Source organism: Callospermophilus lateralis, chromosome 11 (assembly GCF_048772815.1).
Source record: "Callospermophilus lateralis isolate mCalLat2 chromosome 11, mCalLat2.hap1, whole genome shotgun sequence".
In the NCBI taxonomy this organism is placed as follows: domain Eukaryota; kingdom Metazoa; phylum Chordata; class Mammalia; order Rodentia; family Sciuridae; genus Callospermophilus; species Callospermophilus lateralis.
Genome location: NC_135315.1, coordinates 112062307 through 112085575, shown reverse-complemented (window position 1 = coordinate 112085575; position 23269 = coordinate 112062307). Strand labels below are relative to the sequence as shown.

At 38.6% G+C, this 23269-nt stretch overlaps 1 pseudogene; it reads right to left on the bottom strand.

Annotated features, from left to right (window-relative positions):
- Positions 1–23269, bottom strand: part of LOC143410766 (protein ITPRID2-like) — a 40386-nt pseudogene that overhangs the window by 3912 nt on the left and 13205 nt on the right.

Below are 23269 nucleotides of genomic sequence, written 5' to 3'. Positions count from 1 at the left end.
CTTATAAAAATATATTCTCTTATAAAAATAAAAGTGACTGCCTTTCTGTCCTAGAGTTGAGTGCCAAAAACTGCTACCTGCAGTATAAAATTATAAATTCAACCATATTAAAATAAAGCACTCCTGTCATTGAGACATATTAAAAAAGTGATCACCCAACAGACACTGGAAGGAGATATAATAACACCTGTAACAATGCTAAAGAACTATTCAGTATTTGTAGAGAACATGTAGAAAAGTATAAGAAAAATCATATGCCAATAGAAACATAAACAACCATTTCTTAGAACAGGAAATATCTATGACCTATAAAAATAAATGGAGATACTTGGCATCTTATTAATATTCAGGGAAATGAAAATAAAAGAAAAATTAAATACTAATTACACATGTTGATTAGCTGAACTTAGACCCTAGTTGTTTTATGTTTTAGAGCAAAACAATGAAATAATCTCTATTCTCTATTTAGAGCCAAGATTGGTATTTATTTAACTGGTAAAGTTGAATTTTTTACTTACCTGAAAAATGGGCTTTCTGGGAGAGCAGGGAAGATTTTCTTAGTGTGGCCAAGCATAACTGGAGAGAACCGGGCAAAGAGGATGGCTTGGGCTGTACATAATGCTTAGGGCTGGAATACTGGCAAAGATTCTCAGTTATGGATCAAAGGTCCCACTACCATCAAAGGAGGGAGCACTGAGTTTGTTGTGAGCTTGCCTAGCTATGGAGCACAAAATGAAGGAAAACTGAGGCTTAAAAGTTTTCAGCACTCATACATTGAAATAATGGAGCCCCATCTTTATTATAATATTCCCTTACGTTTGACACATGATCAAAATGTGCCAGGTTGTACTTAATGTGATTTTGATCTTGTTTGAGTGAGATGTTATGATGCTCTAAGAAGTCTGAATATGGTAAAAGAGGTTGCAGTTAATTGAATACCAAATTTAAGAACTTAATATTGCTGGACACAGTGGTGCATGCATGTAATCCCAGTGGTTCAGGAGGCTGAAGCAGGAGGATCACAAGTTCAAAGCCAGCCTCAGAAAGCTAGAGAAGCCCTATACAACTTAGTGACACCCTGTCTCTAAGTAAAGTATAAAAAGCTCACTTTATTTAATCCATCTCAGTGAAACAAGAGATTCTCAAGAGTTCTTTATCCCATGAAAGGATCCTTGAAGAGGGAATTGGGTTATTAACTAGGAGAGATGACCAGACTATTTTCAATGGACAACAAATTTATAAAGTGTATAGATATGTCTGGTTGTTGGTCAGGGTATATAGAACTAAAATTCCTGAAGTTTTGGCCAAATTTATTGACTTGTTATCAATGACATTTTGATTTAGGATTGAAAAACAGAAGTTCTCCACTGAGCTCTATTGCATGCAATAGAGGAGATACAATTTATTAAGAATGCAACCTCCAGCTGATGCTCATTCAGTTTGTCTCAAAGGATGAACTCTTAAGGTACCCAAGAACACTGAGGGAGGGGTGACACCCTCTAGCATGTGGCATATGGCAAGGGGTTGAACACAGAATGGAATTCCCTCTTATAGAGGGAATATCCCAGGGCCCAAGTTGGGCTGCATGCTGTAGTAAGAGGCTTGGCGACTGTGCCACAATTGTATGTTCCTCCTTCTGTGATCCTATGCATAATGGGTAGCAGGGTCAGGAGGATCACACACACATCAAGCACTCATAGATTTACTGGTTCCACCAGAATCCAGAAAGTGGCAGTAGTTGCTGCTCTTATAGTATATAACACAGGGCTGAGAAGAGAGGCTTTTCACATTAGTAGCTCACAGATAATTCACCACAATCAGGATGGTCCAAATAATACAGAGGATATGAAAGGAGGTTTCCAGAGCCCCTGCATTGAAGGACTTTAGGAGCACTAGCCAGAGCCCCACTATATGGTAGCTGAGACTCTTGTTGGAGAAAGCCTTACTCAAAGTAGGCTTAGTTTAAAGCAGAACATATAACCTTAAGCAAAACTTGTAAATAAGCAATGGAAGCCCGTAACCTAAACAAAATCCTAAGTCATGTTACTGCTTTATCACAGTGTCAGGAATGGAGCAACCATTGATTTACCAAATAATTTTCAGGAATTTAGCCAAGCAGTTGGGGCTGGGTGCTGTGTGAAAGTAGAATCTACCATTTTTTCATGAACTCCTTTTTCAATGTTTATTTTTATGTCTTAAGTGAGTGTGTCAAATGAATCTCTGCAATTAGACAGTTATAATGATGATGTAATGGCAGTGCTCTTTGAGAAACCTCAGGGCAGAGAGGTATTACACTGTAAGAGGCCTGGCTGGCAGGTGACTAGAGACCAGGAATAAACCTAAGCTAACAGGTTTTGAGAGACACCGGGGGGGGGGGGGGAGGAGGAAGCGGCCTTACACGGATTGTTTCCTACAGCTGGAGGGCAAAATCTTGGCCCGGAAGGCACAGCACCACCTAGTGGATGCAAAGAAAATAGAAGCCTAACGGTGCCCCTTTTTCTTTTCTTTCTTTTTTATTTTTTAAATTTTTTTAAAACTTTTTAATTTAAATTTTTTAATTATTTTCTTTAATTGTAATTTTTATTTTACTGCATTTATTATTATTATTATTATTTTATAATTTATTTTTCTTTTCTATTCTTTTCTCTTTCTTTTCTCTCTCTCTCTTTTTTGGTTTACTTTCTTACCTTTTCCCCTTCTTTCCTCTTAAGCATGACCACCCAGATTATGTACAACTTACTAAATGCAAAAAGATAAATACTAGGAATATGTCTATAATCCACCCAAGCCCTTAACTACCCCCAAGTACTCCTGTCTATTCTCTTGTTAATATCCACCTGCATTTGAGCAACCCCCCAAAGAAGCTAAATATACTAACCTCCATACCATCAAATCGCCCGACCTCAACATAAAATCCTAAGTTCAAACCTCAATTCTCTATATGCCATCAAAATCTGTAGGCCTTTAATGAAACTAATAAATTCACCTTAAATCACAATTAAATCCAACATCTCTAAACATTGTCTCCCAACACAAAGGAGAGATATTGGAACTATAAAAAACAAAACAAATTTAAAGGAGAAAACAGAAGCACAGCAGTCAAACAGAGTTGGAAAGTAACATGAGCACCATGAAAAAACAAGGGAAAAAAGGACTACAAACAATGCAGGACAACTTAAATTCACAGGAGATCCTAGAGGCATCAGAAAAATGGACAGAGAAAGATCTCAAGGCATACCTAACTCAGATGGAACAGAATCTTAGAGAAGACTTTAGGCAGCAAGTCCAAACAATGAAAGTATACTTTGAAAATGAATTACATAAGCAAATTCAAATGGCAGAGAATGATCTCTACCAGGAGATAGATTTTAAAAAAAATCAAACAGTAATCCTAGAAATGCAGGAAACCATAAACCAAATTAAAAACTCAAACGAGAATATTACAAGTAGACTAGATCAAATAGAAGTCAGAACATCAGATAATGAAGACAAAGTTTATCAACTTGAAAATAATATAGCCAACACAGAAATGATGCTTAAAATACATGAGCAATCCTTCTAAGAGATATGGGAAGTCATAAAAAAAAACAAACTTGAGAGTCATTGGGATAGAAGAAGGTGTAGAGGTTCAAACCAAAGGAATGAACAATCTATTGAATGAAATAATCCTAGAAAACTTCCCAGATATGAAAGATGGAATGGGTTGCCAAATCCTGGAAGCCTACAGGACCCCAAACATACAAAACTGTAATAGGCCAACTCCAAGACACATAATTATGAAGATATCCAACATATAGAAAAAGGAGAGAATATTAAAAGCTACGAGAGAAAGGAGGCAGATTACATTCAGGGGTAAACCAATTAGGTTAACGGCTGATTTTTCATCACAGATGTTGAAAGAGAGAAGATCCTGGAACAACGTATTTCAAACGCTGAAAAATAATGGATTCCAACCAAGAATACTGTATCCAGCAAAATTAAGCTTCAGATTTGACAATGAAATTAAAATATTTTAGAATAAACAAAAGTTAAAAGAATTCACAGCCAGAAAACCAGCACTGCAAGGCATCTTGCGCAAAACACTACAAGAAGAGGAATGAAAAACAGCACCCAAAACTAACAGTGGGAGGTAAGTCAGTAAAGGAAAAAAAATAAAGAAAAAGGAAAAACTAACCATATTAAAATAAATAAATAAATAAGCATGACTGGAAGTACAACCCATATATCAATAGTAACCTTAAACGTTAATGGCTTAAATTCACCAATCAAGAGACATAGGCTAGTAACCTGGATCAAAAAAAAAAAATACAAATCCAACAATATGCTGCCTTCAGGAGACTCATATGATAGGAAAAGACATACACAGGCTGAAGTTAAAAGGTTTGGAAAAATCATACCACTCACATGGTCCTCGGAAGCAAGCAGGAGTGGCCATACTCATATTGAATAAAATCAACTTCAAACCTAAGTTAATCAAAAGGGATAATGAAGGACACTATATACTGTTAAAAGGAACCATCCACCGAAAAGACATAACAATTATCAATATATATGCACCAAACAATGATGCTGCAACATTCATAAAACAAACTCTCTTCAAGTTCAAGAGTCAAATAGACCACAACACAGTAATTATGGATGACTTCAACACACCACTCTCTCCATTGGACAGATCCTCCAGAAAAAAAGCTGAATAAAAAAACTATATAACTCAATGACAGAATCAATAACCTAGACTTAACCAACATATATAGAATATATCAACCATCATCAAGTGTATACACGTTCTTCTCAGCAGCACATGGATCCTTCTCAAAGATAGACCATATATTATGCCATAGGGCAACTCTTAGTAAATATAAAGGTGTGGAGATAATGCCATACATCTTATCGGATCACAACGTAATTAAACTAGAAATCAATGATAAAAGAAGGAAGAAAAAATCCTGCATCACCTGGAAAATGAACAATATGTTACTAAATGATCAATGGCTTACAGAAGACATAAAGGAGAATATCAAAAAATTCTTAGAGATAAATGAAAATACAGACACAACATATTAGAATCTATTGGATGCAATGAAAGCAGTTTTAAGAAGGAAATTCATTGCCTGGAGTTCATTCCTCCAAAAAACAAAAACCAGCAAATAAATGAACTCACACTTTATCTCAAAACCCTAGAAAAAGAAGAGCAAAACAACAGCAAATGTAATAGAAGGCACGAAATATTTAAAATCAGAGCGGATATCAATGGAATCGAAACAAACAAACCAAAAAAAAACATTGAAAAAATTGATAAAACTAAAAGTTGTTTCTTTGAAAAAATAAATAAGATCGACAGACCCTTAGACATGCCAATGAAGAGAAGAAGAGAGAGAACTCAAATTACTAACATACAGGATGAAAAAGGCAATATCACAATGGACACTACAGAAATACAGAAGGTAATTAGGAATTATTTTGAAACCCTATATTCCAAAAAAATAAAAGATAGTGAAGACATTGATAAATGTCTTAAGTCATATGATTTTCCCAGATTGACTCAGGAAGATACACACAATTTAAACAGACCAATAACAAAGGAGGAAATAGAAGAAGCCATCAAAAGACTACCAACAAAGAAAATCCCTGGACTGGATGAATATACAGTGGAGTTTTACAAAACCTTTAAAGAAGAATTAATACCAATACTTTTCAAGTTATTTCAAGAAATAGAAAAAGAAGGAGCTCTTCCAAATTTATTCTATGAGGCTACATCACCCTGATCCCAAAACCAGACAAAGACACTTCAAAAAAAGAAAACTACAGACCAATATCGCTAATGAACTTGGATGCAAAAATTCTCAATAAAATCCAGGCAAATCGAATACAAAAGCATATCAAAAAAATTGTGCACCATGATCAAGTAGAATTCATCCCTGGGATGCAAGGCTGGTTCAATATACGGAAATCAGTAAATGTTATTCACCACATCAATAGACTTAAAGATAAGAACCACATGATCATCTCGATAGATGCAGAAAAAGCATTTGACAAAGTACAGCATCCCTTTATGTTCAAAACACTAGAAAAACTAGGGATAACAGGAACTTACCTCAACATTGTAAAAGCTATATATGCTAAGCCTCAGGCTAGCATCATCCTGAATGGAGAAAAACTGAAGGCATTCCCTCTAAAAACTGGAACAAGACAGGGATGCCCTCTCTCACCACTTCTATTCAATTTAGTTCTAGAAATACTAGCCAGAGCAATTAGACAGACAAAAGAAATTAAAGGCATAAAAATAGGAAAAGAAGAACTTAAATTACAACTATTTGTGAATGATATGATACTATATCTAACAGACCAAAAGAGTCTACAAAAAAACTACTAGAGCTAATAAATGAATTCAGCAAAGTGGCAGGATATAAAATCAACATGCATAAATCAAAGGCATTCCTGTATATCAGTGACAGATCTTCTGAAATGGAAACGAGGACAACCACCCCATTCACAATATCCCCCCCCCAAAATAAAATACTTTGGAATCAATCTAACAAAAGAGGTGAAAGATTAATACAATGAAAACTACAGAACCCTAAAGAGAGAAATAGAATAAGACCTTAGAAGATGGAAAACTATACCCTGTTCATGGATAGGAAAAACTAACATCATCAAAATGGCGATATTACCCAAAGTTCTCTATAGGTTTAATGCAATGCCAATCGAAATTCCAATGGTATTTCTTGTAGAAATAGATAAAGCAATAATGAAATTCATATGGAAAAACAAAAGACATAGAATAGCAAAAGCAATTCTAAGCAGGAAGTGTGAATCAGGCGGTATAGCGATACGAGATTTCAAAGTATATTACAGAGCAATAGTAACAAAAACAAGATGGAACTGGTACCAAAACAGGCGGGTGGACCAATGGTACAGAATAGAGGACACAGAGACCAATCCACAAAACTATAACTTTCTTATATTTGATAAAGGGGCTAAAAGCATGCAATGGAGGAAAAGAAAAGATAGCATCTTCAACAAATGGTGTCGGGAAAACTGGAAATCCATATGCAAAAAAATTAAGCTGAATCCCTTTCTCTCGCCATGCAAAAAATTTAACTCAAAATTGATCAATGAGCTTGATATCAAATCACAGACTCTGCACCTGATAGAAGAAAAAGTTGGCTTTGATCTACATATTGTGGGGTCAGGCCCCAAATTTCTTAATAGGACACCCATAGCACAAGAGTTAATAACTAGAATCAACAAATGGGACTTACTCAGACTAAAAAGTTTTTTCTCAGCAAGAGAAACAATAAGAGATGTAAATAGGGAGCCTACATCCTGAGAACAAATTTTTACTCCTCACACTTCAGATAGAGCCCTAACATCCAGAGTATACAAAGAACTCAAAAAATTAAAAAAATAAGATAACAAATATCCCAATCAACAAATGGGCCAAGGACCTGAACAGACACTTCTCAGAGGAGGACATACAATCAATCAACAAGTACATGAAAAAATTCTCACCATCTCTAGCAGTCAGAGAAATGCAAATCAAAACCACCCTAAGATACCATCTCAATCCAGTTATATTAGCAGCCATTATGAAGTCAAACAAAAAGTGCTGGCGAGGATGTGGGGAAAGGGGTACTCTTGTACATTGCTGGTGGGACTGCAAATTGGTGCAGCCAATTTGGAAAGCAGTATGGATATTTCTGGGAAAGCTGGGAATGGATCCACCATTTGACCCAGCTATTGCCCTTCTCAGACTATTCCCTGAAGACCTTAAAAGAGCATACTACATGGATACTGCCACATCAATGTTCACAGCAGCACAATTCACAATAACTAGGCTGTGGAACCAACCCAGATGCCCTTAAATAGATGAATGGATAAAACAATGTGGCATTTATACACAATGGAGTATTTCACAGCACTAAAAAATGACAAAATCTTGGAATTTGGAGGGAAATGGATGGCATTAGAGCAGATTATGCTAAGTGAAGCTAGCTAATTCCTAAAAAACAAATGCCAAATGTCTTCTTTGATATAATGAGAGCAACTAAGAACAGAGCAGGGAGGAAGAGCTACAGGAAAAGATTAAAATTAAACAGAGACATGAGGTGGGAGGGAAAGGGAGAGAAAAGGGAAATTGCATGGAAATGGAAGGAGACCCTCACTGTTATACAAAATTACATATAAGAGGTTTTGAGGAGAAAGGGGAAAAAAACAAGGGAGTGAATTAAATTACAGCAGATGGGATACAGAGAGAAGATGGGAGGGTAAGGGAGGGGGAATAGTAGAGGATAGGAAAGGTAGCAGAATACAACAGTTACTAATATGGCATTATGTAAAAATGTGGATGTGTAACCAATGTGATTCTGCAATCTGTATTTGGGTTAAAAATGGGAGTTCATAACCCACTTGAATCTAAAGTACGAAATATGATATGTCAAGAGCTTTCTAATGTTTTGAACAACCAATTAAGAAAGAAGGTCTTGCCTGACAAACATGGTGTATGATACCAAGGCACTGAGGGACGCCGAGGTTAGCAGATATGTTATGTCCCTGTAAACACAATGGGAAAAGATAGCTGAGGGGATGTTGGGATAAGATGGAATAGAATGTATTCACCAAACCTATAGCAGCAAAATAATTATTATTTTGATTGATGGGAGAGTAATTTTCCTAATTTTGTGTATAAGAGAGTTAATGGGTAGAGCCATGGTATTAAGGCTCCAATAGCCTTTCCAAGTTTAGTAACAGGACATATTGGACACTGGGGATCACCCTTGAAGATTATATTTTATTTACATTACACAATATCAACTGTTTTAACTGGGACAACTGGACAATGATGTGCATTTTCTCAGGTTGATTTATATATGCCAAAATCATAACCATAATTTAATTCTAATTTATTACTCATATGGTCAAAGTGTTCATTACATACATTAGGAAAAAATTATTCAATTTGAGGAAAGGGAAATTATCTAACTCTAGCCCTCTATGTCCATCCTGTCTCACCTAAGAGAGACAGTAAAGCTAAGAAGCACCAGTGAGTGGCAGAGCTCAGAAGCTCAGGGCTACTAAAATACTGAGACTCAAAAGATTCCAGATGCATCTTCTCTTCCATACAACATGAATAAGGCTGCTGTATAATAATAGTGAATTACACATGGAAGAACTGCAAGAGTTGGATTTCATCTATGAGGTGATTTCTAGTGACACCCGAAACAATAGAGGCAATACAAAGACACTAGAGGAAATTTTATCCTCTCACATATACATTTAATGGAAACAGCAAGTATAACCTAACTGCTAGCTAGATAAACATTAAATCTCAAAACAATAGCTTATGTAGTCATCCTCCCTAACCCACAGAGATACTCTCAAGATCTATAGTGGATGACAGAAACCACAAGAAGCACCAAATCGTATATAGGTATACCATGTTTTTGTTCTACATATATACCTATGGTAAACTTTAGTTTAGATTCTGTCTTGTTCTTTGCCCATCCACCTTATACATCTTTTATCTACTATGTGTACTATGTGGCTTCCTTGATCATCTACCAGTAGTCAATTTTTTGTGCATGTACCTGAGCCTGGGTCCCTCATACTTCCTTCTAGAATCTAGGAATCCCATCTGTTATGACTTTGACAAATGCTCACCACAGGTAAGAGACTACAGTTTTAGAAGAGGCTGCAGCAAAATCTGGACTTTGGGTCCATTTGAAAAGGGCCTTCATCAACTGTGGTTAGCTAGTGTGTCAGTAAGATCCTGGCGTGTGCCCTGTGGACTCCTCCTTCAGACTTAAAACTAAGCAGTCATCCTGGAAATGACTACAGGCTGTCAAACCAGGAGTACTTTACTGTACTCTGTAAAGGACATTGCAGAGCCAGTGTTCACTGTCATGCAGAGGGAAGCCTTCCCAGGGTCCTGAGACACCAGGTGGGCCCCCTCCCCAGCTGAAGTTGCCGATCACATTTCCTTGGCTAGGTTCTCTTTAACCTGTCTTAGCTCTTTGCTTTGATGTCCTCCTGTTTAAGACTCTGGATGCATTACAGTATTTTTACCAAGAACCCCAAAGTAATCATATTTCCATAGTAAGTGAACATAAAGCATCATAAAACCCAAAGTAATTAATTACAGATTTAAGAGAAATTTAAATCTAAATTAAATTTCCCAATTGCTTGTTCAGTTTTTCTGCTCTGTCTCAGCTGAATCTTACTTTTTCCCTCTTTTTATCCTGAGAAGGTTTGTGGTATTTTCAGCAGCCACAGTGTGCTGTCTTCACATAGACTAGGTATGATTTCTTTAATATTTTCAAAATTTGAATCAATTCTACCTAAATCATGAATATTCTTTATTTTTAAAACATTTTAGCATTATTAGCTCTTATAATTGAATACACAAAATTGATGGTATACATCCCTACCAATGAGACCCACATGCTGAGGCAGGTATTGAGAAAAATCTTTTTAAGGCAGATGAAACACCATGCCTGAATATAAATAAGGTGGTATGTATTGCATGATTGCCTAGTAAGCCCTTGTTCTTCAAAATGCAACCCTTATACTCCAGCAGCACTCTGAAATCTGGGAGATGGTTAGAAGTAGAGAATCTCGGGCCCCATCCCAGACCCACTGACACACAATCAGCACATTATGCAGATCCCCAGGCAATATTTATGAACATAAAAGTCTGAGCAACAGACCTGAACAGACATTTCTCAGAGGAGGACATACAATCAATCAACAAGTACATGAAAAAATGCTCACCATCTCTAGCAGTCAGAGAAATGCAAATCAAAACCACCCTAAGATACCATCTCACTCCAGTAAGATTGGCAGCCATTAGGAAGTCAAACAACAACAAGTGCTGGCGATGATGTGGGGAAAAGGGTTCTTAGTTGCTCTCCTTAAATCAAAGAAGGCATTTGGCATTTGTTTTTTAAGGATTGGCTAGCTTCACTTAGCATAATCTGCTCTAATGCCATCCATTTCCCTGCAAATTCCATGATTTTGTCATTTTTTAGTGCTGTATAATACTCCATTGTGTATAGATGCTGTCACCCACACAGCTATAATCAGACCTGGGGAGGACCAAAGCCAAAGTGAAGCTGGGCATGAAATCCAGCTTAAAAAGAGTTTGCACTTTGAATTATCATCACTAGAATCTGAACCTGTAGTTCTCAATGAAGAATGTGCACAATAATCACTACTTATTGAGATTATGTAAAGAGAACAAATCACCTTCTGTGAGAAGACAACTTGGTGTTGTGTTAGTACACTTCTGATTATATAACCTCTTGTCTTTGAGACTGTGCTACAGCACAGTTATTTTGGGGTCCATGATGGAATTGCAGCATTTCGTGTCAGGTAAGAGGTCACTTATGCAGAGGAATAGCTCCAAATGGAAAGAAAACCGGGATAGATGAAAAACCAGCCCCTACCTCAGAGCAAAGCCTGTTCAGGAAAGGGGGCGTGACCCTTGTCCTTGGAAAGACCCACAGAGCACTCCTAGGCCCATTCCCACCCTGTGGGTGCAGCTTGTGAGTGAAGGTGGGCTCATTGACACAGCCTCCTGCTTCCCCGTGAGGATGCTGCCCAGGTGCATGGAGACACAAGGTGGATGGTACTTCTGCTGTGGCCGTGAGCTTGGCCACTGGTTTCCTGAAGTGACATGGAAAATAGAACAGGGGATCCTACATAAAAATAAATTACAAAAATAATTCATTAAAGGGTAATTTAAACTTTTTTTCTAGGAATGGGAAAATTGATGGTATACATCCCTACCATTACTTATAAATACAAGTGACCCTCAATTGATTTTGTCCTAGGCAAACATTATTTTCCCAGAACAGAATACTTCAAATAAACTAGGAAATCAATTAATCTGTTCAATCATAACCTCAGAAAAGACCCAGTATCTCTGAGATGGATCAAGCCATGGGAACTGATTGACTTTTGAGCCTCTGAAACACGGGCTCTGAACAACTGCACCATCTGTTTCCTGAGTGTTTTGTTTAAAGGCTGCAGAGCTGCTGCCCCTCCCTGGACTATGGAGGATACAATAGGGGAGAGTAGATGGGCAGCCAAGAGCAGCTGCCTGGTGCAGAGCTGCTGGGGCCATAAACTGTGGCACACTTACAGGACAATGCTGATGAATTTCTGAAGACTGAGTGTGGATTGGGATGAAGAGATATTCTGAGCCTTAAAGCTGAGAGGTGCTCCAGGAACCTGGTTGGCCAGTGCAGTTGACCTCAAGCAACTGTCCAGCTGTGGAAACAGATTTTTAACATAAAAAAATATTGCTACCCTGAAAAATTCTACATTTTTTCTATAAAGGCAAATTTACTCAAATGGAATGATTATCTGGAAGTATCACTATTTTAGGAGTTCTAAGAAATATGGTCAAGGGTCACAAGGGCCAGAAACATAGCTCAGCATAGCTCATGAGTGTGAGGCTCTAGGTTCAATCTTTAGGACTGCATAAAAACAAACAAACTAAACCTAAATCTCACCAACATTTGGACTAAACAAACCCTACTGATTGCTAACAAATTGTTCTATGCTTAGAATTGCATTTTTCTAAAGTTGTGATTACATGAATATGCTTAAAAAATTGTGTTCTTGCATTGTTCAACATACTACCTGATCACCAGAAACTTGGCCAGTGACTAATCTGGCAAAAATATGGAATATATTCTAAATAGAAATCACTTTCAAATGAATAAATTTTCATTTCTTTCTCAGACTTTAAAAAAGATAACAGGCTTTTCCTAAAAAGCATATTTAATAAAATTTAATACAAATTGTGTGCTATTTTAGTAATCATTTCAACTTTTATCCTTAAAATGTGTTTATGAATAAGATCTGTGATTTTAACCTCAGCAACATAAACTTGACAATTAACCTTTCAATATTAAAAAATATTGCAATGACAATCCCAATTTCAAAGCTAACAATTGGAGCTCTTCTTTCCTGTCACTCTTGTCATCTTATTCTTAATGTTCCTACTTTCTCCACAAAAAAGACACATGTGGTTTGATTTGACTCAGGATCTGCCTAAAACTGTGCCTTTCTGAAATGTGCTCAGTGTCAAAAAATACATACAAAATTAACATCATGGCACAATGGGCCACAGAAGCAGCTATAGCCCTAATATTTCCTCCCTTAGACGAATGTTTCAATATTTTAGTAAATTGCTTTTGTGAAAAAAATATTGTCAGAACCTTCATTTTGATTTATAGTCAATCAGAGTCTATATATGTATATGTATATTTACATAATTATAGGTATGTATCTGTAGCTTTATTTTTTTAAAAAAATACTTATTTTTTAGTTTTTCGGCGGACACAACATCTTTATTTATATGTGGTGCTGAGGATCGAACCTGGGCCGCATGCATGCCAGGGGAGCGCGCTATCACTTGAGCCACATCCCCAGCCCCTGTAGCTTTATCTTTTCACATTATTGAGAAAATAAGCAAGGGTAACAACTTCATACACATATATATTGAAATGTTAATATATTTAAACTCATAAAAAATTTGTTTCTATGGTTTGTGGTTGCAATTCTACCAGGAAGGGCTTTTGTGTGCAATTTATATAGCAAATATTACCTGCCAAAAGAGTGAGATTTTAATGTAGTAGAAAATTGATAGAGGGCTAAAAATTAAGATTATTTACAATCGGAAATGTTGATAGATTTACAAAAAAACTCAGAATTTATGTGTGTCAAACAATGATTACTTATGCAACTTTTTCCACTCTGTAAATGAAACAAACATGTTCTGAGAAGAAACAGATATCTAAGTTAAAGTTTTTTTAAGACCAAAGTGCTTGTGTCTGTTAGGATTCTAATTCAGTATTGCATGTGATTTAATTTTAAGAGCTGGCCAGCAGAAAACTGTAATATTTTCTGAAGATTTAACTAAAGAGTCAAACTTTTATTTATTTTTTCAACCAAAGTGTGTGCAGCAGGCCCATCTAGCACTGAGTGTAGGTCATCAAATCCTGACAGGCTTATTTGGGAACTTTGATAAGCTACTGGTGATGGAAACAGATGCTAGAGGCTTGGGGAAGGGAAGAAAAGAGGGCAGGCTTACATTCTGACTCAAAAATGATAACTATCTGTAGTTACTTAAAATATGTGCTTACATATTTCAAACAAGTATTAGCTAAATTAAATTATATGCAGATGTTGGGCATCCCTAATTTGAATATCCCAAATATATGTTCCAAAATTCAAAACTGCTGACATGAGAGTCGAGTACAAAATTCCACACCTGGCTTCATGTGAAAGGTTGATCAAACTGCAGGTGCACTAAAAAATATTGTATGAAATTACCTTCTCTGTGTATAAGATGTATATGAAACATAAATGAGTTTTCTGTTTAAACTTGGATCCCATTGCCAAGAGATTTTATTATCTATATGCAAATATTCCAAAATCTCAAAAAAATCCAATATCTGAAATACTTGTTTTCCCCAGCATTTAAATAAGGAAAACTTAACCTATATTTATTTTTTAAGTAAGGTTTATTTCAATAATTTCAAATTAAGTCTATTTTGTTTTTAAAAATGCTTTTGGTGATGCATCATAATTACTCATAATGGTGGGGTTCATTTTGACAAAATCATAGAAATAGGAATTTAATTTGCTCCATTTTAGTTCCCAGTGCTTCCTCTTTCCCTCCCACCCCCCTCCCCATTCCCATTCTCTACTCTACTGGTCTTCCTTCTATTTATTTATTGTTTTTTTAATTGTTCCATTGACTTTTTCTATATTCCTTTATTTTATTTATTTTTGTGTGGTTCTGGGGATCCAATCCAGTGCCTCACAGGTGCTAGGCAAGTGTTCTACCACTGAGCTACATATACAGCCTCTCATTCACTTTTAATAGTGAATTTGAGAGTTTTATGCTAAAAAGGCCAGGCATTTTCAAAGCACTGTCCTGCTGGACCAAACTTAGGAAGAATGGCAGTAGCTGTGAACCTTCCCTAGCATCACTTCAAAACCACAGCTGATCCTTTGCAAGAATCCTGGAGTCCACAGTGTAGTCACTGACTTGGTAATAAAGCTGATCTCTCCTTACTCCAGGGAAGGCAGCCTCCGGCCCCAGCTAGGATAGAATTGGAGATGTCTCAAATGCAGCAGAATCACCTTTTTTTTTCTTTAGTTGTACTTGGACACAATACCTTTATTTTATTTATATTTTATTTAATTTTATGTGGTGCTGAGGATCAAACCCAGGGCCTCGCACTTTCTATGTGAGCGCTCTACCACTGAGCCCAAACCCCAGCCCTACAGCAGAATCATCTTGAGCATTTATCATTTCTTTGTACTGGGAAAATTTAAAATCCTGCCTAGTAACTATTTTGAAATATACTATTGTTTTCAGCCCTAGTTGTCCTACTCTGCTAGACAACACTGAAAGAACACTGGACTTCTTTTTGCATTACAATTCTTATTACACATACCAATTGTGCCCCCATGCACATTAGCACCCTTTCTTGCTTCCCCCTCCCCCATTCCCTTCCCAGCTGCAGGTAAGGACTCTTATCCTTATGTTCTCTACATGCATGAGATCGACATTAGCTTCCACATATAAGTGAGAACATGCAGTGACCCTGAACTGATCAATCACTACACCTTGTATTCAGACACTGAAGTCTACGGCCATACCACCCCTGAATGTGCCCATGTTATGCTCGAATTCAGGACCCCCACAAGACCACCAGAGACCCAGATTGATGCAAAAAGGTGTTTATTGCAAGCTAGCTCGGTCCTCCTCATGCACCCAGCAACTGGTGATGCTGAGAGGCCCCGAGCCCAGGATTTGCAGCAGTTTTATATACTCTTTAGGGAAGACAGGGACCCCCCTACATACATCATAGCATCTCTTAGCAAATCATCACACACCACGGGAAAATCAAACAACAACTCTAAAACATGATTAGCTTATCAAGTGGTGGGAAAGAATCTGGAAAGAATTATTGGTTAGTTCAAGGGGTTGATGCACTTAAAATTGATTGGTTTAAATTTTGAGGATGTCGCAAGGGGGGTACATGCCAAGGGCTGCAAAGATTCTAGTTTAGATAATGGTCACCACACCTAGGTGGGGGCCATCTGGAATTTCAGATATTTTGATATCTTGGCCTATCTTAGGTGATCACCATTTGCAGCTTTTCCGAGAACTGTTTCCACAGAGCTTTTAGGACTGCAGTAGGTCAGAGGTTAAGTTTCAGAGCAAAATGAGGTCCCAAGAAGAATGAGGTTGCTTAGGTCTTTCACCCAATCTCGCTAGACACTGAAATATCTCACTGTACCCCATCAAGATGCATAATTATGTATCAATTAAAAAGTAATTTTAAATGCTAATTTTAAAAACATAGCATATGACAATGCAGAAGCTTTGATAAATCTACATTTGACAATGCAGAAACAACAAGCTTAAATTTCTGCTCCTTTTCTTCCTTTTTTTTCAGTACTAGGAATTGAACCCACTCTACCATTCTATTACTGATCCAAATTTTCAGTCCTTTTATTTCACTTTTGATTTTGAAATGGGATCTCACTAAGTTGCCGAAGCTAGCCTCAAACTTGTGATCCTCTTTCCTCAGCCTCCTGAGACACTGAGATTACAGGCATATGTCACTGTGCAAAAGAAAAAATTCTGAACTCAAGAAACCCCACTAAGTCTGCCTCAAACTAATGTAGTTATATTCTCTGGTGATGTTTATACTGTACATACAATCCAATCTCAGGTATACCAGAAGCATCACCTTAACAATGAAATGAATGCAGATCTCACTGTGTTTTACCAACCTTTCCTTATAACCACAGACTAGGATAACAATCAGAGTTAATAGTGTTACAGGTCATGGGCCTTACACAAAATTGAGGCAGCATGAAGGTCCCACTTTAAATCTCAATTCTTGTAATCAAGCCAGAAAGATTTTAGACTTGTCAATCAGAGATACAGGCATGAGTTTACTAGGAGGGAAAGAATAAGTCCTCTAAGAGAGGGAAGCAATAGAGTTTCCCTCCTTCCCCCTAGTTTTACTTCAGGTCCCAGGGAAGTTTCCAGTCTAGCTCTTGCCTTTTGACTGACAGCAGGATGACACCAGATTTTCCAGTCCCCATGTGCATGGCATCCCAGGTCTCACTGGCTCATGCCAACTGGTTCTAACTGAAACCTATTCTTACAGATTTTATGATTAGTGGGATCTGGTCAGTGTAAGCATCACAAAAGTACCCCTTCTTCTCACTCCTTGATTTATACCCAAAGGATTTAAAATCAGCATACTATAGTTATGCAGCCACATCAATGTTTATAGCAGCTCAGTTCATAATAGCTAGACTATGGAACCAACCTAGGTATCCCTCAATAGATGAATGGATAAAGAAAATGTGGGATATATATGATGCTAAGCAAAATAAGCCAGTCCCATAAAACCAAAGGCCTAATGTTTTCTCTAATATGCTGATGCTAATTTACAATAAGGGGGGGGCACTAGGGAAGAATAGTGTTACTTAGATTAAGAAGAAGGAAGAGATGGGATGGGAGGGGAGGAGATGTGGGGATAGGAAAATAGTAGAATGAAACAGACATTATTAGTCTTTGTATATAAGTGACTACATGAGCACTCTGCAACATGTACACTCGGAAAAATGAGAAATTCTATCCCATCTATGTTTGATACATCAAAGTGCACAAATACATTCTATTGTCATGTATAAGTAATTAAGACAAATTTTAAAATTAAAAAAAATTAAATTAAAAAGATTTAAAAAAAAAAGGTACCCCTTTCGGGGAAACTTATGTTCTTATTATTGGCATTTGGGGCCTGGTTTCTCCCGCAGATGACAGGAAGTTTGCTGAGAAATGTAACACATCTGTAGACTTAAACTAGTAGGTTTCCAGATAAGTTGATTTTTAGAAAAGAAAGCATGTGGAAGCCAGCACAGTTGGCCCAGTTTATGGAATTAATTCTTAACCTCATGTCTGGACCACCCATATCTCTCTATCCCCTACCAATAGAATCCACCTCTATCAAGCAGACACCAATCCCACAGAAAACAAAGTAGTAAACGGCATTTTCTTTGTTTTACTTTCCCATTCCAAGGACATCTCTTTGCGTGTATATATAAAGATGTAATGAAAATTAAAGAATAGAACAAGTAGAGCCTGCAATGGGCCAGGCAGTATTCCAAGAATTTCTGAGTGCTTATTTGATACAGGTGGAAATGAAGCTCAAAGCAGGGAAGAAACTGGAAACTCTGAGCAAGTCCTCACGTCAGGATTTGAGTGGTAGAACCACTCCAGCCTTCATCACCCAGACCATTCCACTCTGTGCGCAAAAAAGGAAGAAAAAAAAAACTGCTTTTAAAATTCAAAACATATAAATTAAGTTTTAAAATAGATGTATAAGTCTATTATAGCTGATTTTCCAAGATCCACTATTTTGCAAGGTTTACAAAACTTCTTTAGTTTCATCTTTATCCAACATAAAAAATTATGATAAAAAGTAAAGCAATAAACAATGAAAAATAAAAGATGAAATTCAAAGTATTCATAGTGTACCCTAATAAGGGCTGTCTATAAACCAAGGTACTGTAACAGTGGTTACAGTGAGTGGTCCACTTCACCTTTTTTTTTAATATTCATTTTTGGCAGACACAACATCTTCATTTGTATGTGGTGCTGAGGATCGAACCCGGGCCACACGCATGCCAGGTGAGCACGCTACCGCTTGAGCCACATCCCCAGCCCTCTACTTCACCTTTTGAATATAACTCTGAGGCTATTTTTTTAAAAGGTACACATTTTTCTTTGCCTCTACAGCCTCTTCCCCTCCCTAACTTGGGGTGGGGAGATTACTTTGAGTTAGCTGCATTCCACAGGAAGGAGGTGTCTGCCAGAGGATCTAGGAAGTGAATATCTCCCAAATTAACAAGTGAATTCTAACACACTGTCAGGGCAGCCTGGGATCCCCAGTCAGTGCACATCTGGAATGTCGCCTTTGAATAGATCCTTTAAAATCCCCTTTCTTCCTGTTGGGCAGAGTCACAGCCTCTGTGTTTCTTCTTTTGCTAACAAAGCAATGACACTTTCAAAACCATGTCCTCGTTATTGAATTAGCATGAGGGACAAGAACTGAGCTTTCAGTTACAGTACCATGCTTAATGTCCTTGATATCCATCTGGGTCAATACAAACTCAGAAACTACAAACATAGAAAGACTCTCAAAGATTCAGAAAGTTCTGAATCAGTGTTCTGAAAAAGACAGGAAGTTATATTGAATGAAGTGCTCTCAGGGTCCAGTGAACCCAGACCCTTACAGAGACCACCAAGAGACTGACTCATGGAAGAGACCACCAAGAGACTGACTCATCCAAGAGACCACCAAGAGACTGACTCATGCAATTAGCAGAAGGGGATTTATTGAGGATCCAATTCAGCGTGCTGAGGCTCCAGGCTCACTCAAGAAGGGAGAGAAGCCCAGAGCCCAGAGTAGAGGTCAAGCAGTGCTTAAGTACACTTTTTTGGGAAGGCAGGGGCTTTGCATACATCAGAACAAATCATCATGAGGCATGGGAAAATTGAACAACAACTCTGAGACATGATTAGCACATTCATTGGCGGGAACAGGTCGGTAGAGGGTGATAGGTCAGTTCCAAAGGGGGTGGGTACACATTCAAACTGATTGGTTCAGGCCCTGCCATGCCTACGTGCAAGATCACACAGGGCCCTAGGCTATTAATCATCTTAATGGCCAGTAGGGCGTTATCTTAACTGCCTCAGGAATTTCAGGTTCTGGGTGTAGCAGAGGAACTTAACAATACAATCCCCGGTCTTTTACATTTTAACTCAGGCTTTGCAGCTTAGAAGCAGCTTAGAAATTTTACCTGTACAGTGCAAAGGCAGTGAAAATTCTTTTGTGGGGAAACTTGTATTAAAATTGCTAGTAGGTGCAGGAACTATGTGGCCAATCGAAGATAAAGGAAGGAATGTAGATAGTTAGTGAAAATATCCATGAAACAGTCTAAGAAACTCTTGAAATGTATCTTGAGCCTCTGGACACACTGTAGCTCTCTGTTCTAGATGACTGCATTTGAAGGATGAAGGTGACCAGAGTTCATATTCTTAAGCAGCAGCTGTTCACAAAGCAAGGGCTGGGAAGTCCAGGCAGCTGCTGTGGTCCTTAGGCACCCATTTTTTTTTTATCTCACTAGAGCGAATTCAAGGGAAACACAGAGTAGCAAGTAAAAGTTTAATAGAACGAGAAGTGAAGGTTACATATGTACAAATTGTATGAGCAAACCAGTGTTCACCAAGTTGAAAGTTTTTTGTTTGTTTGTTTGTTTGTTTTTAATATATTTATTTTTAACTGGGGATCAAACTCATGGACACTTCACCACTGAGCCACATTCCCAGAACTTTTTAATTTATATTTTGAGACAGAGTTGCTTGGGGCCTTACTAAATTGCTGAGGCTGGCTTTGAACATGTGATCCTCCTGTCTCATCTTCAGGAGCCACTGGAATTAACAGGTGTGCTCCAAATTGAAGTTTGTAAGAAAATCAAATCTCCTTCAATTTTCCTGCTCCATTAATTAGTTTCAATACTGCTGAAGAAACTTTTCATTTTTGGTTGCCAGAGCATCTGGTTGTGACATAGTTTGGGTTATATGAGAGAGCCCTGACAATTTGGTTATTAGCAATGATGACACATGGTGTGAAAACAGCAATTTCTCTTGAGGGCTTAGAATTATTTATAGCTGGGGAGGCTTTGACATACTGAAAGACCCCAGCCCAGAAACCCCAGGCCCCATTGTGAAACCATCAGGGCGTGTTGCTAACCCACTAAACACCGGAGAGGTCTATCTGCTAATCAGTTAAGGGTAGTCTATTGTGAAAGGACAGGATGGTTGAAAAATAACAAAAAAAAAAAAAAAAACCAGGTCCCAGGGCATTCTTAGGCAAATAGGAACTGATAACATAAAGTGAAGAACAACTTTGCCCTTTAGGTAATCTATATGCTGGGTTCAAAATAACCAACAAGAAACCTGTTGCTTACCGCGCGCACGAAACCTGCCCCTTTATCCTATAAAAGACCTGTACCCCAAAGCCCAGTGTGCCAGTTCACCAAAGCTCTGGCTGAGGTTTTGCTGAGCACCCGCAGGCGTCTGTGTCTGAATAAACCTCTTGTGTTTGCAGCCAGTGCCTTGTGCATCTTTCTTGGACAGGGAATCGGTGGGTCTTTCATTTGGCGAGCCAGTCAGGAGAACTCCTGTATCCCCGTCCGGATCCCTGCCCGAGAAACACCCGATAACCACTGGGAGGTAAGCTGGCCAGCTCGTGTAATTTTGTCCATCATTTTGTGTCCCTTTTTGCAGTCTCCAGTTGATATCTGTCTGTGTGCAGTGTCCGTACGATTGCGCGTAATCGCTCTGTTTTCTGGGCAGCTCGAGAAGGAGTTGACGAACTCGGACTTCTCTCCTGCCACCCTGGGAGACGTCCCAGGGATTCCTGCCACCCTGGGAGACGTCCCAGGGTTCTGAGTGGATTGCCTGTAGTAAAGTATTTTGTGAAGTATTTGGTAAAGTATTTTGTAGCTGACGGATCCATCTGAGCCTTTAGTTTCTGGGTAGCAATCCACGACGTGCTGCGAATTTTGTGGCTGCGCTGCGAATTTTGTGTTATGTGTTTCTATTGTCCTGTCTTTCCCCAGCCCAAAACCCTGGCAAGAGAACTAATCTCCCAATCTGGGGTTGTCAGACCCAATCTGAGGGGGGATGCTCCCCCAATCCGTTTGTCTGAAGGGAAGGCCCCAGTTGGCTTGGGGCCAGCACCCACTTTCATTTTTTTGACATTCTGAAAAGGGAATCTATGTCTTTGTGTGTCTCTGTGTGTCTTTTTATGTCTCTGTTTAGTGTGATGGCATTGTTTTACTTTGGACTGATGCAGAGTCCCAAATTCCAATCTGCCTTAGAGGTGTGGAGATAACTTTAGCTAAATTTTAACCTAAATTGTAAGCGAGATTAGGGAAGCAGTGTTTTCTTTTCTTCCCGTAGTTGGCTTGCGTGCACCCACTGCGGTTAAGAAATGCCTGCTGGGGATCTAAAAACTTTGATATCTCGCTTTAACTTTTCTCAAAACCCTGTCATCATTATTAAATTGGCATTAATTGGCTTTGGGAATGGGAGCCGAACTTTCAGTCATAAATTCTGTCCCAGACCGAGATTCTACACCGAGGTAAGTGCACGCACCCCATGTCTGTTTGAGGTGCATCTTTCTCTCTCTTTCTTTCTGGAGGTAAGGTGGGTACCCGACGGCTACATAAACGCAATTAGTGCAGCCGCCACTCTTCAATACTCGGGTGAGAGGTTTCTCAGCCTAGGCAGCTCTTAATCACCTGTTCAATACAGAGCAGGCATGTTGGGTTCTGCCAAAGCCGCTTCCAACTTTTCTGTCTGGGCCCCGAGAGCAATTGGCGTGAGTACACAGTGTCTGGAATCCCGATCTGCCTCGGATGCGTGGAGGTGGGGGAAGGAGTTTGGAACTACTGTGGAATTCCGGTCTGGGCTACTCTCAGACGATTCTTAAGGTTCCTTTCTCTTGAGCCTCCTCCCGACAGCCTTCAGGGGTATCTAGGGTGATCGGTAGATGAATGGCACTGAGGGAAAGCCCCAATCACATTTGCCTCCGTATGGGCTATGAAACACTCCCAACCTCGCATCCATTCCTCCTGGATGCTCCCCTTCCTTCGCAGGTCAGAAATGTTAGCAAATCAGGTTGCAGGACTAAGAAAGGCACGGGATAATTAGCAAAATCTGCCCAGGTTCCCTAAGACGCATAGGTGACTTTCAATAGTCTGTTTTACCACCCCAATGTTTAAAATGAGCTGTGTTCTTTAAGCTGCTAGAGAGGCATTTTTAGAATCAACTCTTCCGGTAATCTGCTACCTTACAACCCTTAACACTTAGGCGGTTCCTTTAGTCTACAGTTCTGCCATGAGAAAAAGAGTCAAGAAAAAAACTTGAGCCGATCAAAGTACATTCCCTCTTCCCCCTTCAAGACCTAAGGCAGATAAAAACTGACTCTACTGGAAAGTTAGGAGATATGCCAGATTGCCTGGGATTGGGACTATCCAAAGAAGTTAATCCTGTAAGTAAAGGGGAGACTGAGAAACTCCCAGCAGCTGCCAGAGCCACCTTCGCTCTGGGGAATTTTCTCATTCTTTCCCTGCACTATAAGGATTACTCCAC